At 45.4% G+C, this 23,766-nt stretch overlaps 1 protein-coding gene across 4 annotated transcripts in view; it reads left to right on the top strand.

The window, feature by feature from the left end:
- The first annotated feature begins 1,033 nt into the window (after nucleotides 1-1,033).
- The window catches only part of RAD50 (RAD50 double strand break repair protein), a 202,183-nt gene continuing 179,450 nt past the window's right edge, over nucleotides 1,034-23,766 (top strand). The window contains exons 1-2 of one of the 4 annotated variants that reach the window (XM_073569566.1): nucleotides 1,036-1,231; nucleotides 5,561-5,639. The gene's annotated coding sequence lies outside the window, so the exon portion shown is untranslated. Of the gene's footprint in view, nucleotides 1,258-5,560; nucleotides 5,640-23,766 lie in introns of all 4 variants that reach the window. The other 3 variants (XM_073569696.1, XM_073569486.1, XM_073569614.1) reach the window with 3 other exon arrangements.

Genomic DNA, 23,766 nt, shown 5'->3' with positions numbered 1-23,766 from the left:
TACTCTGCCCTAGTCAGTATGCCTGCGCAGGAGCGCGATGTCTGGAAACACTGTGTGGATGACGTAGGGACCAGCGATGAGCGAACGTGCTCTGATAACGTGTTATTTGAGTATGTTGTGCACGTTCGGATATTTGTGTCCCTGCGGCTGCGTGTTTTGCCACGGTAGCCATCTGCAACACATGTGGGGATTGCCTAACAAACAGCTGTCTACTGTGGCAAAACATGTAGCCGAAGGGACGCGAATATATTATTAGTGCATGCCCAATTACTCAGATAACATGTCATCCGAGCACGTTCGCTCATCACTAGAAGGGACGCATCATCCACACAACCAAGGAGGGCTGTGATAATCAGATGGAAGGTGCTGGACCAAGACCAGGGGCACCCCCTTGGACCGGATCTCCCGCAGGCGAGTTTAATAAAAGGTCTTTTTCTTCTCTTCCAGGTGGGTTGGGGGGGCAGATACACAGCATTATAGAACGCTGTATATCAGCCCTGAAAGGTGATGGCTGCATCTCATATTGGCCAAGCCTGCGGACATGTTCCCTTTAACTAAAACAAGATTTATGCGCGTTTGATATTGCACCGATCCAAAGAATCATATTTCCAGGACATTTTTACCATAGAACAAACGCCATGAAAACAAATCCCAACTATTGCATTTTTTTCACGTTTTCATCCCATTTGGAAATTTTTTCCAGGAGTTTAGTGCATTGTATTGAAAAATGAATGGCGTCATTCAAAACTACAACTCGCCCTCCTAGGTCTATCGATGGAAAAATATTAAAGTTAGAAGAAGGGGAGAATGCAAACGTAAAAATGGAAATGGGGTGAAAAGTTGTCACGTATGGCTTAGCAACGCTTCTGACTCCTGCACTCTATAAGCACTATGTTTTCTACCATTTCGCCATTCGTGTTGCTTTCTTTCATGTACGGGAACAATTTGACATTGTTTCCTCTCACAACCGGCTGCCCTAGTATCTGGCACACTGTACACATGGCCGTGCTGGAGCGGGGACTGCCGGTGGCCGCCACCTCTCTCTGCCGGTACTCGCGTCACACAAGCCGCCCGGCCTGCAGCAGGAGGAGTCACACAGGCCTTGCTGCTACCAGCGCTAGCATTGGCTGACGGCGGAGAGGCGGGCTGCAGAACAGGGAAGTGACCGGGACACAGCTGACTATTACCGGGAGAGCTGGGTGCACGGTTGCTGCTCAGGGGCACATAGCAGGCGAGTAAAGTAACTGGCAGTGTCAGGTACGCTGGTATATCCGGTACTCTGGTATCCCGGACTTTCTGCCTCAGCTTTAGGGTCCTATGTGACAGAAAGTGGCGGGAAAACTGAGAAGGACCAGTCTGTTTTAGTTCCAAAAAGAGGTTCTGCATAAGCTGTGTATGCGCCGGTACATCAGCTACTAGTGATAAAAGCAATTGGCCACTACACTATATAACTTCTTATGGGACACCCACTGCTCAGTGATGTTCTGCAGCAGCTGTTACAGGTATTGAACAGTGCAGCTCCTGCAGAACCTCTTTTTTGCACACCATAATGTCTTACAGTAACAGTCACTCTGTTTAGAGGCTAGAATTAGAATGTGGCCTTTCCATATGTGGTGACTGGCTACAACTCCTGTCTGGGGCCAACGATTGTTCTATGGTGCTTCATCACAGCGTAATGTAAGCGAGTAGGGTCACGTTCTGACCTCCAACTGGCTCTGACTTTTTGCACTTTGCTTGTCAGTACCTTGTGATCATGATATAATATGGTGGCATGGAGCGATCTTTAGCCACGCAACCTTAGTTGTGGGCGGATTTATTTGTGTGACCCCCAGCGTAATCCCCTTCTTACATGGGTGGTAAGCAGTGGGTACGACCGTGTGTGACCCCAACGTAATCCCCTCCTTACATGAGAGGTAAGCAGTGGGCACTACCGTGTGTGACCCCAGCATAATCCCCTCCTTACATGAGAGGTAAGCAGTGGGCACGATCGTGTGTGACCACAGCGTAATCCCCTCCTTACATTGGAGGTAAGCAGTGGGCATGACCGTGTGTGACCCCCAGCGTAATCCCCTCCTTACATGGATGGTAAGCAGTGGGCATGACTGTGTGTGACCCCAGCGTAATCCCCTCCTTACATGGGAGATAAGCAGTGGGCACGATCATGTGTGACCACAGCGTAATCCCCTCCTTACATGAGAGGTAAGCAGTGGGCATGACTGTGTGTGACCACAGCGTAATCCCCTCCTTACATGGATGGTAAGCAGTGGGCATGACTGTGTGTGACCCCAGCGTAATCCCCTCCTTACATGGGAGATAAGCAGTGGGCACGATCGTGTGACCACAGCGTAATCCCCTCCTTACATGGGAGGTATGCAGTGGGCATGACCGTGTGTGACCATAGCGTAATCCCCTCCTTACATGGTATGTAAGCAGTGAGCACAGTCGTGTGTGACCCCCAGCGTAATCTCCTCCTTACATGGATGGTAAGCAGTGGCACGACCGTGTGTGACCCCAGCGTAATCCCCTCCTCACATGGGGGGTAAGCAGTGTGCACGACCGTGTGTGACTCCAGCGTAATCCCCTCCTTACATGAGAGATAAGCAGTGGGCATGGCCGTGTGTGACTCCAGCGTAATCCCCTCCTTACATGAGAGGTAAGCAGTTGGCATGACCGTGTGTTACCACAGCGTAATCCCCTCCTTACATGGGAGGTAAGCAGTGGGCAAGACCATATGTGACCACGGCGTAATCCCCTCCTTACATGGGAGGAAAGCAGTGGGCATGACGGTGTGTGACCCCAGCGTAATCCCCTCCTTACATGGGATGTAAGCAGTGAGCACAGTCATGTGTGATCCCAGTGTAATCCCCTCCTTACATGGGATGTAAGCAGTGAGCACAGTCATGTGTGATCCCAGCATAATCCCCTCCTTACATGAGAGGTAAGCAGTGGGCACGGTCGTGTGTGACCCCAGCACAATCCCCCTCCTTACATGAGAGGTAAGCAGTGGGCACGACCGTGTGTGACCCCAGCGTAATCTCCTCCTTACATGAGAGGTAAGCAGTGGGCATGACTGTGTGTGACCACAGCGTAATCCCCTCCTTACATGGGAGGTAAGCAGTGGGCACGACCGTGTGTGACCTCAGCATAATCCCTCCCTTATATATGTGAGGTAAGCAGGTGACAGGTTATGTTTAGGAGGTGTTCTTCCCATTAATGCTCCCCCTGTTCATTCGCTTTGAGTCTACACTTTTATTTGAGGAGCTGCTGACATTTCATTCTTGTATTCCATTGGAGGTGGGTATTGGGGGTAGTCTCTGACTTGTACCTTTTATTGAAGCTACCCAGCTATACCACTATGTGAGGGGTACAATGCCATATGTTGGCTATTGTCTTTCTGTATCGGAAATGTAGGAAATTCATCCTGTACAGCAAACTAAAAAAAGCTATCCTTACCCTTCTAGCTTAGGTCATGAAAAAGGTCCAGTGCACCCAACTAAGGCTGGAGTCACACTAACATATAAAAAAATTGGTCAATTGTTGATCCAGAAAAGCAGTACAAGTGTCATGAGAGTACAATGCGATTTTTCCAGCTACAGTAGCATCTGTGTGCAATACGTTTGCATAGCTTTGTTTAACATCATCTTTTACATAATTAATTCTCTATGTAATTTAAAGCTAGTTTTCAAACTAATAAAGCAATCTAATATACAGCTATAGACAGAGAGAATATATAGATAATCTGCAGACATAATTTCACAAGTCCCCTATAAATAATAAACTTTAGCCTTTTAGTTTTTTCATGTGGCACTAAATGGTGTTCAGCCTTATTAAACCTATTACGGTAAATAATTTTAAAAAATTGACGTGGGTCCCCCCAAAGATCCAAAGTAGTCCTGGAAATCCTGAATAGTCCAGAAATGGGAAATTGAAAGATCTAAAAAGAGAAAATTACGGTAAGTAAATAAGGACCAGAAACGCTCCTTCATTCACCAATTTTTTTAAGAAAGGAAAATCAATATCAATCCATCAATATCCCATGATGTTCAGCAATTCTATGCCTCAACCTATGGAGCGTCTTTCTGAGAACAACCCTTCGTGGGTCACTCCCGGTTGTGTCTCATGCTCGATGAGGTCAGTAACTCAGTGTCATTGCGTGCAAAACATGAGTGCAAGTAACCTATGAAGGGTCGTTCTCAGAACAAAGCTTCCTAGGTTGCAGTAGAGAATCAAACTTGCCTGCTTCCTCCAGACTCTGCGGCTCTGAGCAGTGGTGATGTCACTAACTATACTGCTCCTCAGAGAGGACTCTTTAAGGCTGTGTGCACACGATGCGTTTTTTTTAAGCGTTTCCGCAGCGTTTGAGCTGGCTCAGACGCTGCAGAAACGCTTAAAAGATGCATCAAATTAATTAGCATGCGTTTTTGGCTTTCTGTGCCAATGCATGCGTTTTTAACCGCTCAGGAATCGCTTAGCGGCTAAAAACGCAGCATGCTCATTAATTTCCGCATTGCTGAGCGTTTTTAGCCATCCCCAATGATCCCAGAAATCGCGTGTCAAAAAACGCGTCAAAAACCGCGCAAAAAACGCGCGGAAAAAGACGCGCGATTTCTGGGAAGGGGATCCTTTTCCTGAGCGTTTAAAAACGCTAGCGTGTGCACATAGCCTAAGACTCCTACTGATGAGTGGTGTAGTTACTGATTTCACAGCTGCTCAGAGCCGCCGAGTCTATAGGAAGCAAGCAATTTTGAATTGCTGCTGCAGCCGATGAAGCGTTGTTCTGAGAACGATCTTTCTTAGGCCTGTTTCACACATCCGTAGTCGGCGGTCAGCTGAAATCCGCCAAAGGGGGGAAAAAACTGATCCGCCCCTTTGAGCGAAGAACGAATGACCGTGGACTACGGATCCGTGAGCGGCGTCCATTAAAGGGACCGCGGGTAATGGAAAGTGCGATCGCGCTATGGGCCCTGATCACGCGATGAATGGAGGAGGCGGAGAAGAATGCGCGGAAGATGGGTGAGGAGAGAGAATTTCATCCAGCACCCAGACAGAATGTGGGGTTAAACATGTTTACAAACACTAAATGGCGGATCCGGGCAGCGAAAAAACGTTGCAGGGTCCATCCGGACATGTCAGCGGACGCCAAAATCTTGGCAGATCCGCTGACATGCGGATGCAACGGATCACCATCAGTCAAAATCCGCCGATAATGCAAGTCAATGGGGAAAAAACCGGATCCGCCAAGAAAAATGGTGGATACGTTTTTTTTGCAAGACGGCGGATTTTGACTGATGGTGACAAACGGATGTGTGAAACAGGCCTTAGATTACTCCCGATCATTTCTCGTGCGTGATGATGCTTCCAAGATAGTGATGTCACCGAGCGTGGGACATGACTGTGAGTAATCTATGAAGTGTTTCAGAACAACAATGCTCCATAGGTTGCTTTATGGAATCGTTGAACACCATGGATTACATCGGAGCTACAAGATTTTTTCATATTAATAAATCGGTGAATGAGCAAGTGTTTCATGTCTTTAATTAATTTTCTCTCCGTTTTTCAGGTTCGCATTCCTGGACTACTTTGAATTCCCAGGACAAATTCTGATCTTCATTGTTTGTTTTATTGAATTGGTGAACGAGGTGTGGGAGAATATTTTTTTTTATAATAAACTATTTTTTCTGTATTTTTTTTTTTTTTTTAAATTTACTGTGTTGGTAATGTTGGTGTTAGATGCATCTCCATCACTAACCCCTAGGCTTGATGCCAGCTGACATGAACCATTCACCATTACCACGATTGCCACTGCACCAAGGGAATCAGGAAGAACTGAGGTAAAGCGCCAGAATTGTAGCTTGCATTAGATGCAATGCATGCGCCAATTCTGGAGTGGCTGCAGACTGGAAAGAGCCAGATAACCATGAACTTTCCCAGCCTATTAATATCAGCTCACTGCAGTTTGCTGGTTATCAAAAAACAGGACAGACCACACAATATTTTTTTAGGGTCTCTTCATTTTTTGTTCGGTCATCAAATAAAATCGCATTTTCAGCACACTAGCAACATTTATTTACATATCCTGGAGAACATGGATGCTCTATCCGGAATGTCATTGTCTTCTGCCATAATGTGCCCACATAATGCAGAATTGAGATATCTGTGAAACCAAAAGATAAAATAATCTTTGTACTCTATTTATGCACTGTCTATGCCCCTGTCTTTTCTTACACTTAAGGCCAGGGTAAGATGAGCTCATGAAAAACCATCTGATTTTTCATCCAGAAAAATGAACGATTGCCATCCTTATGACATTTTTTTTTTATGTGAATAGTTAATAACATTTACAATACTAAGTATAGTTAATGGAAAAACAATGGAAGACAGTAGTGCATGCTGCAAATGTTTTCACATGGGCACTCGGTCCATGTGATAAAACTATCTGTATAGCTCTATTGAATAACATTGGTCAGTATGCTGTTTTAACGCAGATAGCTCAAGTACATTAAATACACTTGTCTGGTTTGACCCTTAACCCCTTTCCGACGTGCGCACATATACGGTGCCGCGGGAGCTGCGTTCCTGCAATATCTATAATATAACGTTGTAAGCATCACTGTCTGAAGCCTTTATAGACTGCGCAAGCGCGACGCGACGCACAGACAGTGTGGCGCATCCCCCAAGAAAATGGCGCCGGAAAGCGAAGACTGCGCAGGCGCCGAGTCCGGGACCACAACACGCCCTCTCCAGACATCATGGAACAACAACTTAATGATCGGGTATTGACGCGGGCCCTCTCCTGACATCACGGCGAGACCTCGCGTCAATACCCTTATCATTACGTTGTTGGGCCATGATGTCTGGAAAGGGCGTGTTGTGGTTCCGGACTCAGCGCCTGCGCAGTTCTCTCTTTCCGCCACCATGTACTAGAAGACTACAGTGTGTCTTCAAGAAAATGGCGGAAAACGAGGGCTGCGCAGTAGCCGAGTCCAGCACCACAACACGCCCTGTCCAAACGTCAAGGCCCAACAACGTAATGATCGGGAATTGACTCGGGGTCTCGCCATGATGTCAGGAGAGGGTGGGTTGTGGCTCCAGAATCGGGCACCGATTCCCGCCCTCTCCTGACATCACGGCATGGGGGGGGGGACCACGCATTCCCGGATTGGGGGGTGAGGGGACCATGCATACCAGGATTAGGGGGTGAGGGGCCCATGCATACCAGAATTGGGGGTGAGGGGCCCATGCATACAGGATTGGGTGGTGAGGGAACCATGCATACCAGAATTGGGGGTGAGAGGATCATGCATACCAGAATTGGGGGGGGGGGGGCTGAGGGGACCATGCATACCAGGATTGGCGGGTGAGGAGACCATGCATACCAGGATAGGGGGGTGAGAGAGCCATGCATATCAGAACTGGGGGGTGAGGGGGCCATGTATACCAGGATTGGGAGGGGGGGAGGGGACCATGCATACCAGGATTGTTGGGTGAAGGGAGTACCATGCATCTTACGATAGGGATGAGGGAGGACCATGCATATCAGGATTGAGGGATGAGGGGACCATGCATACCAGGATTGGAGGGGTGAGGGGACCATGCATACCAGGATTGGGGGGTGAGGGGACCATACATTCTAGGATTGGAGGGTGAGGGGACCATGCATACCAGGATTGGGGGGGTGAGGGAACCATGCATACCATGATAGGTATGAGGGGGTACCATGCATACCAGGATTGGGGTTTGAGGTAACCATAAATACCAGGATATGGATGAGGGGGTACCATGCATACCAGGATTGGGGGGTGAGGGGACCATACATACTAGGATAAGGAATGGGATGCCATGCATACCAGGATTGGGGGGGAGCATACATACCAGAATAGGGATAAGGGGACCATACATACCACTATAGGGATGAGGGGGCCATGCATAGCAGGATAGTGATGAGGTGTGCCATACATACCAGGATGGGAGACCATATACCAATAAAAATGCTTGCCACCCTGGCATAGAACGGGTTCATAGCTAGTATATATATAGTGCGGGCTCACTCTGAACATCGCCGTGATCAAATGCGTGTGTCAGCTCTATATGAGAGCTGACACCCTGCAGCAACACCCACCATCGCTGCTAGCACCGATCGTGGGCATTTAGCCCCTGTGCTGCTGCTGTCAATAGTGACAGGGACATCGCGGGGCATTGCAGAGGGAGGGAGCTCCCTTTGTGCTCCCATCGACTCAGTGTGATGCAATCGCATTATGCCGATGGTCTCTGGTAACACTGGATCGAAAGATGGCCGCAGAGTCACCCAGGGTCAGTGGCCTGTCAGCTCATGCTTAGAGCAGGAGGTGACATTCTTAATCCCTGCATGTCAGATGCTGATTTAACGCTCTGCAATGCAGAAACATTGCAGAGCATTAGATCTGCGATCTGTACTGTAAGTGTGAAATTGATGTCTCATCCTGGGTCAATTTAAAAAATTTAATAAGAATTGTAAAAACATTTAAAAAATCACAAAATAAAGAACAGAAAAAAAAAAAATCCAATAAATTTATTTACGGTATGTGGAAAAAAAAAGTACACATTTGATATCGCCGCAAAAGTAACAACCCGATCTATAAAACTGTCCCACTAGTCAATCCCTTTAGTGAACTCCGTTAAAAAAATAAACAAAAAATGAGGCAACAAACGATGCTTTATCATACCGCCGAACAAAAAGTGTAATAAAACAAGATAAAAAAGATGTGAATAAAAATGGTACCACTGAAAGCGTCATCTTGTCAAGCAAAAAATAAGCCTCCATAAAGCTCCATCAGGAAATATAAAAAAAGTTAAAGCTCTCAAAATAAAGCGATGCAAAAATAATTTTTCTATAAAATTGTTTTTATTTTGTAAAAGCGCCAAAACATAAAAACATATAAATTACCTGACGCTGTAATTGTACTGACCCGAAGAATAAAGATGCCTTATTAATTTTAGCACATGTGGAACGGTATAAAAAACAAAAAAATGATTCCTAAATTGCTGGTTTTTGTTAATTCTGCCTCACAAAAATCGGAATAGAGAGCGATAAAAAAAGTCATGTGCCCGAAAATGATACCGTTAAAAACGTCAACTCATTCCGCAATAATGAAGCTGTCACATGATTCAGTCAGCCGAAATATAAAAAAATTATAGCTGTCTAAATATGGGGAGGCAAAAACTAGATTTTGCAATAAAAAGCACCTTTTAGTGTGTGACAGCTGCCAAACATAAAAACTTGATAAAAATCTGATATCACTATAATTGCAGCGACCCGAAGAATAAAGTCATCTAATGACTTATACTGCATGAGGAACAGCGTAGAAAATAAATAAAACCAATTCCTCACATGCTGTCGATTTTTTTTTTTTTTTTTCATTCACTGTAAGGCTTGGCTCACATCTATCCTGCGCTGAGTGCTGATGGAACCCACTGGAAGATTCCCTATAATGAGGCAGATGGAGGCACTGTGGACGCCGTAGGATCTGTGATCCGGCAGTGTCCGTCTTTATAGGCGAGCATAAAAGATGCAATTCTGAAAAGGACAACACTGAACAGAGGCCAGAGTAACTATGCTGCTTCATTATAGTGAATGGATCCTTCGGTGGTTTCATCTTTCACGTCACTCAGAAATTTAGATGGAAACCCCAACGTAAGTGCTCAGCATTGAGCCCCGGATAACTGTGATCCCAAACGTTATGTAAAATGAGACCCAGTGTGTCTAACCCACATTTAGCATCCATCTGTTTGACATTTCTAAAGTGATGAGAGCCCGGCTAATTTACGGGTGTGTTGAGAGTGAGCTGGGCACAGCGTACTGGTCACTACAACGGCAGTGTGCAATTTTCCAGAAACAAGCATCAGTGGATGTTGCTGAGTGAAAAATACTCAGCAACATCCACTGCTGCTTGTTTCTGGAAAACACCCATGGAGTCAGAATCACTACACCTGTAGATAAATTCCCAAAAAGTATAATTTCCAAAATGGGGTCACTTGAGGTTTCTAACACTTAGGGGCTCTGTATATGGAGTCCGCAAAGTATTCTTGGAAAATCTGCTCTCCAGGAGGCAAATAGCTCTCCGTCCCTCCCAAGTCTCACTGTATGGCTAAGTAGTACTGTACAGCCACATATCGGGTATTTCTACCTTCAGCAGAAATTGTGGGACAAATTTTCATACCATTTTAACCCATTTCACACTGTAAAAATGTAAAATCTGGGGCTAAAGCAAAATTTTGGTGTTAAAAATGTAATTTTTTTTATTTTCACGGCTCAATGTTATAAACTTATGTGAAGCACTTGGGGTTTCAACGTTCTCAATGCACATCTAGATAAGTTCCATGAGGGTTCTAGTTTCCAACATGGTGTCACTTGTTTGGGGGGGTTTCGACTGTCTAGGTACATCAAGGGCTCGCCAAATATGACATGGCGTCTGCTAATTATGACAGTCAAATAGCGCTCCTTCCCTTCTAAGCCCTGCCGTGTGACCAAACAGTGTTTTTCCCCCACATATGGGGAATTGATGGAGTCAGTAGAAATTGCAAAACAAATTGTATGATCCATTTTCTCCTGTTACCCTTGTGAAAGTTAAAAAAAAAAATGTGTTTAAAGGGAATCTGTCACCATATTTTTCGCCGGCACCGACATCAGGGGCTTATCTACAGTATTCTGTAATGCTGTAGATAAGCCCCCGATGTAACCTGTAAGATAAGAAAAAGGAGTTATATTATACTAACCGGGGGGCGGTCCGGTCTTGGTCCGATGGGTGATGCGATCCGGCGCCTCCCTTCTTCTAACGGTGACTTCTTCTTTGCTGCCCATAGACTAAAAAGGGCAAGTCTTAGTAAACAAAAACAAAAATCTTTTGACAACATTTTGACAGATTAAGATTTCTCATACTGTTTTATTTTTTCTTTCAAAAAAATCTAGTTAACCCCATTTTTTTAGTCCCCAAAAAAATCTGAAATGCCTACCATATATACTAGAGTATAAGGCAACCGAATATAGGCACCTAATTTTGTCACAGAAAACTGGGTAAGCTTATTAACTCGAGTATAAGCCAGGTATGCATTGTCCCCTCATCCCTGTCCTGCTATGTGTGTCTCTCCCCATCCTGTCGTGGTATGTGTGGCTCCACCTGTCCTGGTATGTGTGGCACTCCATGTTGTATGCATGGCTTACCCCGGTCCCATCGTTGTATGCATGGCTCACCCCCCTCCAATCCTTGTATGTATGGCTCACCCCCCCTCCAATCCTTGTATGCATGGCTAACCCCCCCATCCTTGTATGCATGGCTCAACCCCCCTCCCATCCTTGTATGCATTGCTCACCCCCTTCCCATCCTTGTAAGCATGTCTAACCCCCCCTCCCATCCTTGTAAGCATGGCTAACCCCCCCCTCCCATCCTTGTAAGCATGGCTAACCCCCCCCTCCCATCCTTGTAAGCATGGCTCAACCCCCACCCCCTCCCATCCTTGTAAGCATGGCTCAACCCACCCACCCATCCTTGTATGCATGGCTCAACCCCCCCTCCCATCCTTGTATGCATGGCTCAACCCCCCTCCCATCCTTGTATGCATGGCTCAACCCCCCCCTCCCATGCTTGTATGAATGACTCAACCCCCCCTCCCATGCTTGTGTGCATGGCTCAACCCCCCTCCCATGCTTGTATGCATGGCTCAACCCCCCCCTCCCATGCTTGTATGCATGGCTCAACCCCCCCTCCCATGCTTGTGTGCATGGCTCAACCCCCTCTCCCATGCTTGTATGCATGGCTCAACCCCCCCCATCCTTGTATGCATGGCTCAACTCCCCCTCCCATCCTTGTATGCATGGCTCAACTCCCCCTCCCATCCTTGTATGCATGGCTCAACTCCCCCTCCCATCCTTGTATGCATGGCTCAACTCCCCCTCCCATCCTTGTATGCATGGCTCAACTCCCCCTCCCATCCTTGTATGCATGGCTCAACTCCCCCTCCCATCCTTGTATGCATGGCTCAACCCCACCTCCCATCCTTGTATGCATGGCTCAATCCCACCTCCCATCCTTGTATGCATGGCTCAACCCCACCTCCCATCCTTGTATGCATGGCTCAACCCCACCTCCCATCCTTGTATGCATGGCTCAACCCCACCTCCCATCCTTGTATGCATGGCTCAACCCCACCTCCCATCCTTGTATGCATGGCTCAACCCCACCTCCCATCCTTGTATGCATGGCTCAACCCCACCTCCCATCCTTGTATGCATGGCTCAACCCCACCTCCCATCCTTGTATGCATGGCTCAACCCCACCTCCCATCCTTGTATGCATGGCTCAACCCCACCTCCCATCCTTGTATGCATGGCTCAACCCCACCTCCCATCCTTGTATGCATGGCTCACACCCCCCTCCCATCCTTGTATGCATGGCTCAACCCCAACTCCCATCCTTGTATGCATGGATCACACCCACGTCCTACTCACCCTTCTCGCGCCGTCCCTGCATCTCCTTCCCGGTGCTGGCAGCTCTCCTGTGCGCTCCACGCCTATGGAAGTGGAGACACGTGCATATTCATTACCTTGATGAGTGTTACCGAGTGACAGCTGCACAGGGGAAGAGCTGCCGGCGCCAGGACGGAGTATTGAAGCCGGCAGCTGTCACTGTGCCACAGCTGCCAGCTCCTACCGCTGCTCCGCCGCTACCCCTCCCCCCTGCCGGCTTTATGGACAATGACTCGTGTATTAGCCAAGGGGGGGGGCGTTTTCAGCACAAAAAATGTGCTGAAAATCTCGGCTTATACACGAGTACTGTATATACGATAAATGTTTTTTTTCTCTTATTCTCAGGGGGAGAAATATTGAAACATAGCATTATTTTTCAATACAACAAATAGGTTTTCCTGAATGTGTAATTAAAAGCCACCGTAGTTGGAAAAAGAATAAAAAAAAAAAACACATTTAAAAAAAGTTCGATTGGTGTAGTTTGACATGTGGATTCATTTATGAAATACCGTATATATCCCAAATTTGTGTCTGCATGTGTACAAATATGAACCTAGTATATAATCATGTTGTATATTTGTGCTCAAAAGTTTACATACCCCGGCAGAATTTTTGCTTTCTTGGCCTTTTTTCCAGAGAATATGAATGATAACACCAAAACTTTTTCTCCACTCATGGTTAGTGGTTGGGTGAAGCCATTTATTGTCAAACTACTGGGTTTTCTGTTTTTAAATCATAATGACAACCCATAACATCCAAATGACCCTGATCAAAAGTTCACATACCCCATTTCTTAATACCGTGTATTGCCCCCTGTGAGGCAGTGACTGGTGTTACCTGTAGGGGTCGCTGTATGTTCCCCCCAGGATGCGCACCGAGGTGTATTGAGGCCATGAGAGGGCTTTGCAGTCACAGGCGTAACTGTGATTGCAATGCAGACTAAAGTGAGTATAAGTAATGGACATGCTAGTTATCCAAGGCAGATTTAGGGAAAACCTGCTCTGGGTTTTGGTGTTTTGAAACAAACTGCAGATGGTAGTGTTGCAGTCCGTCTCATTCCTGGCCCAGGTTTTCCAGGTGGCTGAAGCCACAGATTCTAGCTAAAAACCCTGCAGTATAGGCTTTGGGTGTGTCAGGTTGAGTGTCAGTCTGGTGTGTGCTAGAGGGCAGAGCAGTCGGCTCTGCAGTGCTCCATCTGTGTGAGGCAACACAGAAAAGGGGAGCCAAGGCAGCTCAGGGGCCTGGCACCCACAGCATACACACCGGTGCAGTAGCCCATGGCAACTCGTCTCTAAGGTGGACTGTCTTGTGCCCGGTGGTGAACCGGAGGTAGACTGTCCTGTGCCCGGAGGAGGTCTGGCATGTTTAGTGACTGTAAACTGAAGGATGAGGTTCATGGCTGTGATCCGGAAGATATGGAGTGCTGTGTAATGCTGTAAGAAACATAGTAACATAGTTATTAAGGTTGAAGGGAGACTTTAAGTCCATCTAGTTCAACCCATATCCTATCCTAACTTGCCCTAACATGTAGAATATTAACACGGTGGTGCAGTCACCCACTGCAGCCAGTCAGAGGAGGGCTGATGTGTTTAGTGACTGTAACCCAGAGGACATGTCTCCCGGGTGCAATCCAGAGGATATCGTGTGCTGTGTTTTGCTGAGTTAAACATTAAAGAGACGTTTACAGTCACCTATGGCAACTGGTCTCGAGGAGGACTGGCGTGTTTAGTGATTGTAAACTGAAGGATATTGTGTACTGAGTAAAGCTGTGAGTAGCACATTAACGCGGCGGTGCAGTTGCCCACGGATTGGCGTGCTTAGTGACTGTAATCCAGAGGATATGTTTCCCGACTGCGATCCGGAGGATATCGTGTGCTGTGTTTTGCCGAGTTGAACATTAAAGAGACGTTTTGCTTTGAACTTTGCTGGGTCACTGCCTCATCACTGCATAAGTGTGCTACCACTGCACTACACCCCTTCAACATCAATGACAGCTTGAAGTCTTTTGTGGTAGTTGTAGATGAGGTTCTTTATTTTCTCAGATGGTAAAGCTGCCCACTGTTCTTGGCAAAAAGCCTCCAGTTCCTGTAAATTCTTGGGCTGTCTAGCATGGTTCATTGATATTGAGGTCAGGAGACTAAGATGGCCACTCGAGAACCTTCACTTTGTTCTGCTGTAGCCAATGACAGATCGACTTGGCCTTGTGTTTTGGATCGTTGCCATGTTGGATCGTCCAGGTATGTCCCATGCGCAGCTTCCGGGCTCATGATTGCAAATTTGCCTCTGGTATTTGCTGATAATGTGCTGCATTCATCTTTCCTTCAACTTTGACTAAGTTTCCTGTGCCTTTGTAGCTCACACATCCCCAAAACATCAGCGATCCACCTCCGTGCTTTACACTAAGAATGGTGCTCATTTCATCATAGGCCTTGTTGACTTCTTTTCAAATGTAACGTTTATGATTTTGGCCAAAAAGTTCAATTTTGGTCTCATCACTCCAAATTACCTTGTTCCAGAAGTTTTGAGGCTTGTCTTTGTGTCTTTGTGCTGTTTTGCATATTGTAGGCAAGATACTTTGTGGCATTTGCGCAGTAATGGCTTTCTTCTGGTGAATCAACCATGGAGCCCATTTTTCTTCAAGTGCCTTCTTATTGTGCTTCTTGAAACAGCCACACCGCTAACTTTCAGAGAGTCCAGTCCAGTATTTCAGCTGATGTTATTTGTGGGTTTTTCTTTGCATCCCGAATAATTTTCCTGGCAGTTGTGGACAAAATTTTTGTTGGTCTACCTGACTGTGGTTTTATTTTTACAGAGCCCCTGATTTTCCATATGTTAATCACAGTTTGAACGCTGCTGACTGGCATTATCAATTCCTTGGATATCATTTTGTATCCCTTTCCTGTTTTATACAGTTCAACTAAATTTTCTCGTAGATTCGTTGACAATTCTTTTGGTTTCCCTGTGACTCACAATCCAGAAACGTCAGTGCCTGGATGAAAGATACAAGAGTCTGTCTGGATCCAAGAAACTCACTCAGCTTTTATGCACACACACTGATTACAAGCAAACAGGTCACAGGTGAGGATGTTACCTTTAGTAGCCATTCAAACCCATTTGTGTCTACTTCTGTGCATGTTATCAGGCCAAAATCTCTAGGGTATGTGAACTTTTGATCAGGGTCATTTGGATATTTGAGTTGTCATTATGATTTGAAAAGAGAAAACATAGTAGTATTGTAATGTCACGTGTGACTGGATACACTGCCTCCAGCAGGGCAAATTTCTATAACACCCGTGACCCTGGATACACCGCCTCCAGCAGGGCGAATTTAAACAGAGTTAAGGGAAACATCGGGGAAACAGTTACAATGGAGGGCCCTGCAATAGGGAACGGGGACGTGGAGACCTCCTGCACTCCCCTGAGTCAGTGTCCCTACACTCCTGATGATTCTTAGGCAGGTTCCGCACCTGGCGACGAGCTGGATACCTCAAATCCCTAGCTCGCCCTGCACCTATCCCTTTCCAGTGAATTGGACGGTGCAGAAACTAATCCCACCACTGCACTAATACACACACAAGGAAAGTAACAAACAGGGAAAAACACCACTTAGCTTTGCTCTGTTGCTATTGCTCCCAGCAAGAGTACGACACCAAAGTTCAGCTTCACCCCTGAAGCTCGACACCTGAATTCAGCTTCCGCCTGAAGCTATTACACCAGAACTCCCCTGAGCTGCCAGGAACTCCTCTCTGTAGTTCCTTCCTTCACCAGACTTGGTTGGAAATGAGCAATTTCACCAACACTGAGTGAGACCACCTGCGACTCCTTTATAGGTAGGAGGCAGGGAATCACACCTGCTTCATAATCATGTGCAATAACACTAGCGGCCACCGGGGGCAACTAAAATAACCAGAGTGCAATGACCCTAACGGCCACCGGGGGCAAAACTAACTTTAAGCAAACAGCTTAAAGGAAAAAAAAAGGTTACTTGTGCAAAATCTGTCATCCAACCTGGATCATGACAGTACCCTCCCTCAATGAGGGGCCTCTGGACCCTCAAGACCACTCTTCACCAAAAAAACCCACCTACAGTGGGGATGCCCAGATCCAGAGTTCACCCCAACAACTACCTGAACTTCAGGTTTATGACAAACGAGCACCGCTGGTATTGGCAATGTACGTCCCGGAGGCACCACCCCTCTCCAAAGCGCCGATCTGGGGAACGAGTGGTTTGTGGGTAACTCCAGCTGGTAAGTCACCGGGCTGATGATAGCCGACACCAGATACGGCCCGATCACCTGAGAATTCCAGACCCCCGCAACACACTTCCACTGGATGTTTTTGGTGGCCACCCATACATGCTCGTTCACAGACAGGTCTGGACCTGAACGTTTATTGCCACACATTCGTTTGTCACAATACGGTGAACTCTTTCTGGAACTGACAACAGAGGCGTCCCCCTGTGTCACCACATTCACAGCCCCGCAATTCACCAAGGGAAACACCACCCTCCAACCCCTCCTACTACGAGGTCTGCGCCTCTCAGGGTTGGCTAATGGCGAGGGTTGAGCCTTGCCCCTACTCTCCTGCAGCACCTCAGCTGCTACCACTGGAGAGGAAGGGGACATTTGTAGGGAGACGGCAGAGACAGTAGCTCCTAGGCAGCAGCCCTCACACGACTGCTCCCAGCTGACTACTTCCCTAGTCCGCCAATCTAAGACTGGGTTGTGTTTTTTAGACCAAGGGGGGCCCACAACGATAGGTGCTGGATTTCCCTCCAAGACGTAGTATGACTTGGACTCATCATGATGTCCACTATGCAGCACAATGTCTTCTACGACTTGGTTTAACTCTCCCCTGGCTCAGTGGGACAGTCAATGGCTAGGACGCTTATGGGTTTGTCCGGCGTCTCACACCTCAGACCATGAGTCTGGACAAACTGAGCATCCAGCAGACTCACTTCTGCTCCACTGTTAACAAGCACCGGAATGCTCTCAGGTACCTCGCCAACCATCACCTCTGCTGACATAGTACCTTCTGAGGGCGAGGAGGAAATATACACTCCCAGGTCGTCTTCCTCCACACGACCAGGGGGACACGGCTTCTCTGATATTACCCAAGTTTCGGCGTGAGTGCCAAGGACTAAATCATTAGTCTAAGAGAAAAGGGTCGCACTCAACGGGATTAGTGTGAATGTTTAATGACACAAGATTACATGTCACGTCAGGGATGTGATAACATGAGTGTCAAGGGCTGACAACGGCCGTTTCGCGCTACTCGAGCACTCTTAGGACATAGAAAGATAAACATCACAAAGACTGCTTACTCGTATAAATCGTACACAATTATCTCTATTGTTAAATTAACCCTTCCGGATAATCTAAATCTAAGAAATCTACTACTAAAATGTAGATCTAAGGACTACCCCGCACTAGATATTAAACAAATATATGCCTCCACAAATCATGATCTATGCATCATAAATATCTCTTTTTTAATAGTATCTTGGCTCCAACACCACTAATTATCACTACCATCTGTTATTTAACCCATAAAGTCCTGCTGCAGGTCATGAAAATAATCATTTTCTCACTAATACCAGCATCAAACCTAACTATGAATCGTAGGTCGAATTTAACCAATTGAAAACCAAGTCACAGTATATACGTTACAAACACTATATATTGTGAATTGCTAAAAGGACAATATGTTGGTTCCTTATCAAATTAAACCAGTTGTTACAAAAAAATGGCCATATCTACTTTATCATTAAAACCTACCGGACCAGTAGCTCGTGTATCCATGATCCATTTGGATTCTCGTTTCAACAGTAATTTATGCAAATTCCCCCCTTGTGGGGGTAAGGTCACTTTTTCTATACCTGCAAAGGAGAGGACCCCTGAATCCATCCCGTATACACTCCTAACATGATTAATAAGCCGTGGTACTCCTTTACCTGTTTGTATCGACTTAAAGTGCTCTCGAAATCGTACATAAAGCGGGCGTATTGTCTTTCCTATGTAAAAAAACCGACATGTACAAAAGATGACATAAACCACATAATCGGTCTTACATGTGATTAGACTGGACACAGTGTGTCTAATTGCACCTATCTGTAATGTGCGGTCCGTACAATGATACTTGCAAAAGGAACATTGTCCGCATTTGTAATTTCCTTTGGGGATTCCTGCATTCAACCATGTATCACGTTGAACTGTTAATCGATTTTGGAGTAACACATCCCTAATCCTAGTACTTCGTTTGCTAGAAATAAGTGGTCCTCTTGACACTATTTCAAACAATTCTCTGTCTTGTTCCAAAATGTGCCAATGTTTCCTGTTAACTGATCTGTCTATCCATCGGTCCATACCTAAAACAAAAAGTAAATCTCTTTTCTTGCTTTTTAGATTTATGCTGTTGGTACACCATACATCTTCTATTGTCATCCCATTGAGATTTCACTTTTTGAACTGTGGTATCTAATAATTTATCTGGATATCCTCGTTGTATCAATCTATCATATAATTCTCTGACTTGTCGTTCCGGACCCTCCACTGTGTTGTTCGACCGGAATATTCTTAAAAATTGGCTATATGGTACTGAGTTAACAGTGTGTTCCGGATGATAACTATCAAAACGTAATATGGAATTGGTTGCTATTGGTTTCCTGAAAACCGATGTGCAAATAATATCATCTTTAATTTCTAACAGGACATCAAGAAACTCCAATTTCATACCTCCAAAATTATGTGTAAATACCATGTTCATATGATTTACCTCATTCAAATAAATGACAAACTCCTCAAATGTTTCTCTTGTACCTTCCCAAATTATAAACATATCGTCCACATATCGTAGGTATAATCTGATATGTCTAAAATATTTCTGCGTGTTGTAAATGTATTTCTCCTCAAAAGCCCCCAAGAACAAATTCGCGAACGTGCAGGATACTGGAGTACCCATCGCGGTTCCCACATTCTGACAATACCATTTTGATTCAAATGTGAAGGCATTATGTGTTAAAATAAAACTCAATGCATCGCAAACGAAATCCACAAAACCTTTCTCTTTTCCAGCGGTACTTAGTATCTCCCTAATAGTATCAACACCCAATTGTTGGGGGATTCTAGTATAAAGACTTTCTACATCAATTGATGCTAAGAAAAAACCAGGTTGCCACGTAAACTCATGTATTTCTTTTAGAAAGGCTTTCGTATCCCTTGTGTACGAGGGAATCTGGATCAACAGTGGTCGTAATAGCCAATCTATATATTGTGACAGCGCCTCCGTAACTGAGCCTATCCCAGGTACGATGGGACGACCTGGAGGACAAGATAGGGATTTATGTATTTTTGGTACGTGATACCAGTGCGGGCGCATCGGAAATTCAGGTAATAATTTTTCTGCCTTTTTTTCGGAAATAATATTTTTTGTAACATATTGCCTGAGTAAGGACCTCAAATCCCTCAAAAATCTGGGGGTAGGATCACCTGCCAATTTCGTATATGTTACTGTGTCAGACAATTGTCGGTGGGCTTCTGCCAAATACATATCTCTAGGCATCAAGACCGTGTTCCCTCCTTTGTCACATGGCCTTACTATTGTGTCTACCCAGTCTCTAATTTCTCTCATTGCTCGCTTTTCTGCCAACGTTAAATTCGAGGGAGCAGTCGGGTAGATTAATGCCTCTACATCTTTAATAACTTGTGTCTCAAATAAATCAATGGGATTACCGGGGGAAACCGGGGGCATGTACTGTGATGTTACCCCCCCTACAAATGGAGTGTCAACCATTTGCGAATGAACTATATTGTCACCCTCAGGTTCATTAAGACTCAACAAAAACGCAGCGTCTTCGTGCACTTCTGCTAACGTGCCCACTCCTGCCATGAATCCCAAGGGGCCCACTTTACATTGGGCTTCGCCTGGTAATATGGTATTATTAGGAGGTTTCAATAAAAAATGCTTATACAAATGTATTTTCCTGATGGATTTAAACAAATCAATCTAAAATTCTGTCAAATCAAATTTGTCTGGTATACAAAAATTCAGACCCTTAACTAGCAACGAATAGTGTGACTTATTCAATACATGACTAGTTAAATTTATCACTGTGTATGACGTTGTGTCCGTTAATGTCTCGGTCTCCATGAGACCTGTTTTCTCTTGCGATTTCGGCCCTGAAATCTTCCTCCTTCCTCTTCTAATCCTCCGCCTAAAGGGAAATTCTCTCGATTCACACTTGCTTCTGATGATGTTTGCTGATCAAGTAAAATTGTGGATGAACTACGCCCTCTCCCATGCTGGAATCAGAATCCGTTGTCAAATAATCTCTCCTTGTTGGAGTCTGGTTACGTTTTTTATAATGACGCTTATATCTCGCATTCCCCAACTGTCCAGTATGCGGATTCATGCGTTGCTTATTCCAATTAAAAATCTGGCCATTCAAAAAATCATTTTTATCTCGTAGGAATTTATCTCGTTTCCTTAATTTAATCTCTGCTTGCATAGGTAATAATTTACTGTCCATTTTTTTATTAAATGTAAGCCACTGGTTGTCCGTCAATCTAGATTTTAACTCATCTTGTGCTTTAGTTAACTCTTCTTTGACTGTGTCATAATTACGTGAATTGGTAGCCAAGACTAATTGTAATAGATCTTGCGAACATTTAAGTAGGATATTCTCCCATTCAACATGAAAAGTGGCATCACCTCTAAACTCAGAAATTTCTTTCCACACCCTCAATCCGCGAGGTACACGTCCACAGTCTCTGTAGGACTTCAATGAATTATTAGTCCAAAATAACTTAATTTCTCTCTCAGCCAAATTCATCAATTTAAATTCCAAAGCTTTAGTGCTTAAAGTTTGCACTTCATCACATGTTTCACACTCTTTAAAATAATTATCAACATCCTCCCGACCAGCCTGTAGGCTTATACCCAGTGTGGCTGTATCCGCCTCCATGCCTTCTGACATGGTTAAACGACTTTGTATGCTGCGTCTGAACAGTCACTATAAAGATCCGGCAACCAAACGTGCTCAGTCCTGAAGCCAAGTGCGAGTAATTATAAGACAAAGAGAAGCGGGCGGCACCGCTGTTACCGTGCTGGGATCAGTAGTTTGCAGCCGGCGGTACGCTCACATCCAGGATCCCGGGTGCTTGACCTCGTAGCAGAGCAGTAGGACAATCCAAGAGAAAAGGGTCGCACTCAACGGGATTAGTGTGAATGTTTAATGACACAAGATTACATGTCACGTCGGGGATGTGATAACATGAGTGTCAAGGGCTGACAACGGCTGTTTCGCGCTACTCGAGCGCTTCCACGGGTCAAAGTGCAGGGGGAAATGACGGATTCTTATGCAAACAATGTCATCCAGTCACACCTCCTGCACCTGCCGCTGTTAAATAACAATGAAATAAACATAAAAGTGCTCAGTGCAAACAAATAAAATAGACATACAAATCACCGCTGCAGCGGGACAAAGTTAGGACATAGAAAGCAGTCTTTGTGATGTTTATCTTTCTATGTCCTAACTTTGTCCCGCTGCAGCGGTGATTTGTATGTCTATTTTGGCATGCTTATGTATGCGTTTTTTTGCACATGCGTTTTTTTTTGTTAACCATGGAATTTAGGGGTTTGGGTTAGAGTTAGGGTTAGTTAAGGGGGTTTAGGGTTAGAGTTAGGGTCAGGGTTAGGTTTAGGGTCAGGGTTAGGGTTAGTTATGGTTTAGGGTTTGGGTTAGGGATAAGTATGGTTTGGTTAAGGGTTAGGGTCAGGGTTAGGTTTAGGGTCAGGGTTAGGGTTAGTTAGGGTTTAGGGTTTGGGTTAGGGTTAAGTATGGTTTGGTTAAGGGTTAGGGTTAGGTTTAGGGTCAGGGTTAGGGTTAGTTAGGGTTTAGGGTTTGGGTTAGGGTTAAGTATGGTTTGGTTAAGGGTTAGGGTCAGGGTTAGGGTTAGGGTTAAGTATGGTTTGGTTAAGGGTTAGGGTCAGGGTTAGGGTCAGGGTTAGGGTCATGGTTAGGGTTAGTAAAGTCATGGTTTGGGTTAGTGTGAGGGGCCACCTAATGTTGGAAAAAAACGCAAACGCGGTAAAAACGCACTAAAAACGCATACAAACGCATAAAAACGCTGCGTTTTTTTCATGCATGCTCATAAAAATGCTTGAAAAAAACGCAGCAGTTGTATGCTTTTGTATGCGTTTTTTCAATGCGTTTTTTTGCGGGAAAACGCGCTGCAAAAAAAAAGCAAGTGTGAAACCAGCCTAACTTTGTCCCGCTGCAGCGGTGATTTGTATGTCTATTTTATTTGTTTGCACTGAGCACTTTTATGTTTATTTCATTGTTATTTAACAGCGGCAGGTGCAGGAGGTGTGACTGGATGACATTGTTTGCATAAGAATCCGTCATTTCCCCCTGCACTTTGACCCGTGGAAGCGCTCGAGTAGCGCGAAACGGCCGTTGTCAGCCCTTGACACTCATGTTATCACATCCCCGATGTGACATGTAATCTTGTGTCATTAAACATTCACACTAATCCCGTTGAGTGCGACCCTTTTCTCTTGGATTGTCCTACTGGTCTGCTACGAGGTCAAGCACCCGGGATCCTGGATGTGAGCGTACCGCCGGCTGCAAACTACTGATCCCAGCACGGTAACAGCGGTGCCGCCCGCTTCTCTTTGTCTTATAAATCATTAGTCTGCTCACTAGAGGGACGTATCCCGTCACCTTGGAGAACACCAGGCAGCACCATTTGGACACCAACTCACCAACAGGGAATCACACCTGCTTCATAATCACGTGCAATAACACTAGCGGCCACCGGGAGCAACTAAAGTAAAGTAACCAGAGTGCAATGACCCTAACGGCCACTGGGGGCACAACTAGAACTAAAACAACCACAGTGTAATCACCCTAATGGCCACCGGGGGCAAAGCTAATTTTAAGCAAACAGCTTAAAGGAAAAAAAAAGGTTACTTGTGCAAAATAAAAAGGTTACTTGTGCAAAATCTGTCATAATCCAACCTGGATCATGACAAGTATGATAATAAATGGCTTCACCCAACCACTAACCATGAGTAGAGAAAAAGTTTTGGTGTTATCATTCATATTCTCTGGAAAAAGGCCAAGAAAGCAAAAATTCTGCCAGGGTATGTAAACTTTTGAGCACAACTGTATATTGCCCTTAAAATTACAGCCCAATCTATTTGTCCCCAGTTTAGGTTGCATAAGACGTGTTTTTATTTTTGTGTTTCCAGCTGTAGTGCAATGA

The sequence above is a fragment of the Dendrobates tinctorius genome, unplaced genomic scaffold (assembly GCF_039654945.1).
Source record: "Dendrobates tinctorius isolate UK_male_01 unplaced genomic scaffold, ASM3965494v1 ptg000001l, whole genome shotgun sequence".
NCBI classification, from domain to species: domain Eukaryota; kingdom Metazoa; phylum Chordata; class Amphibia; order Anura; family Dendrobatidae; genus Dendrobates; species Dendrobates tinctorius.
The sequence above is the reverse complement of the archived record's forward strand: the minus strand, read 5'-3'. Positions and strand labels throughout refer to the sequence as shown.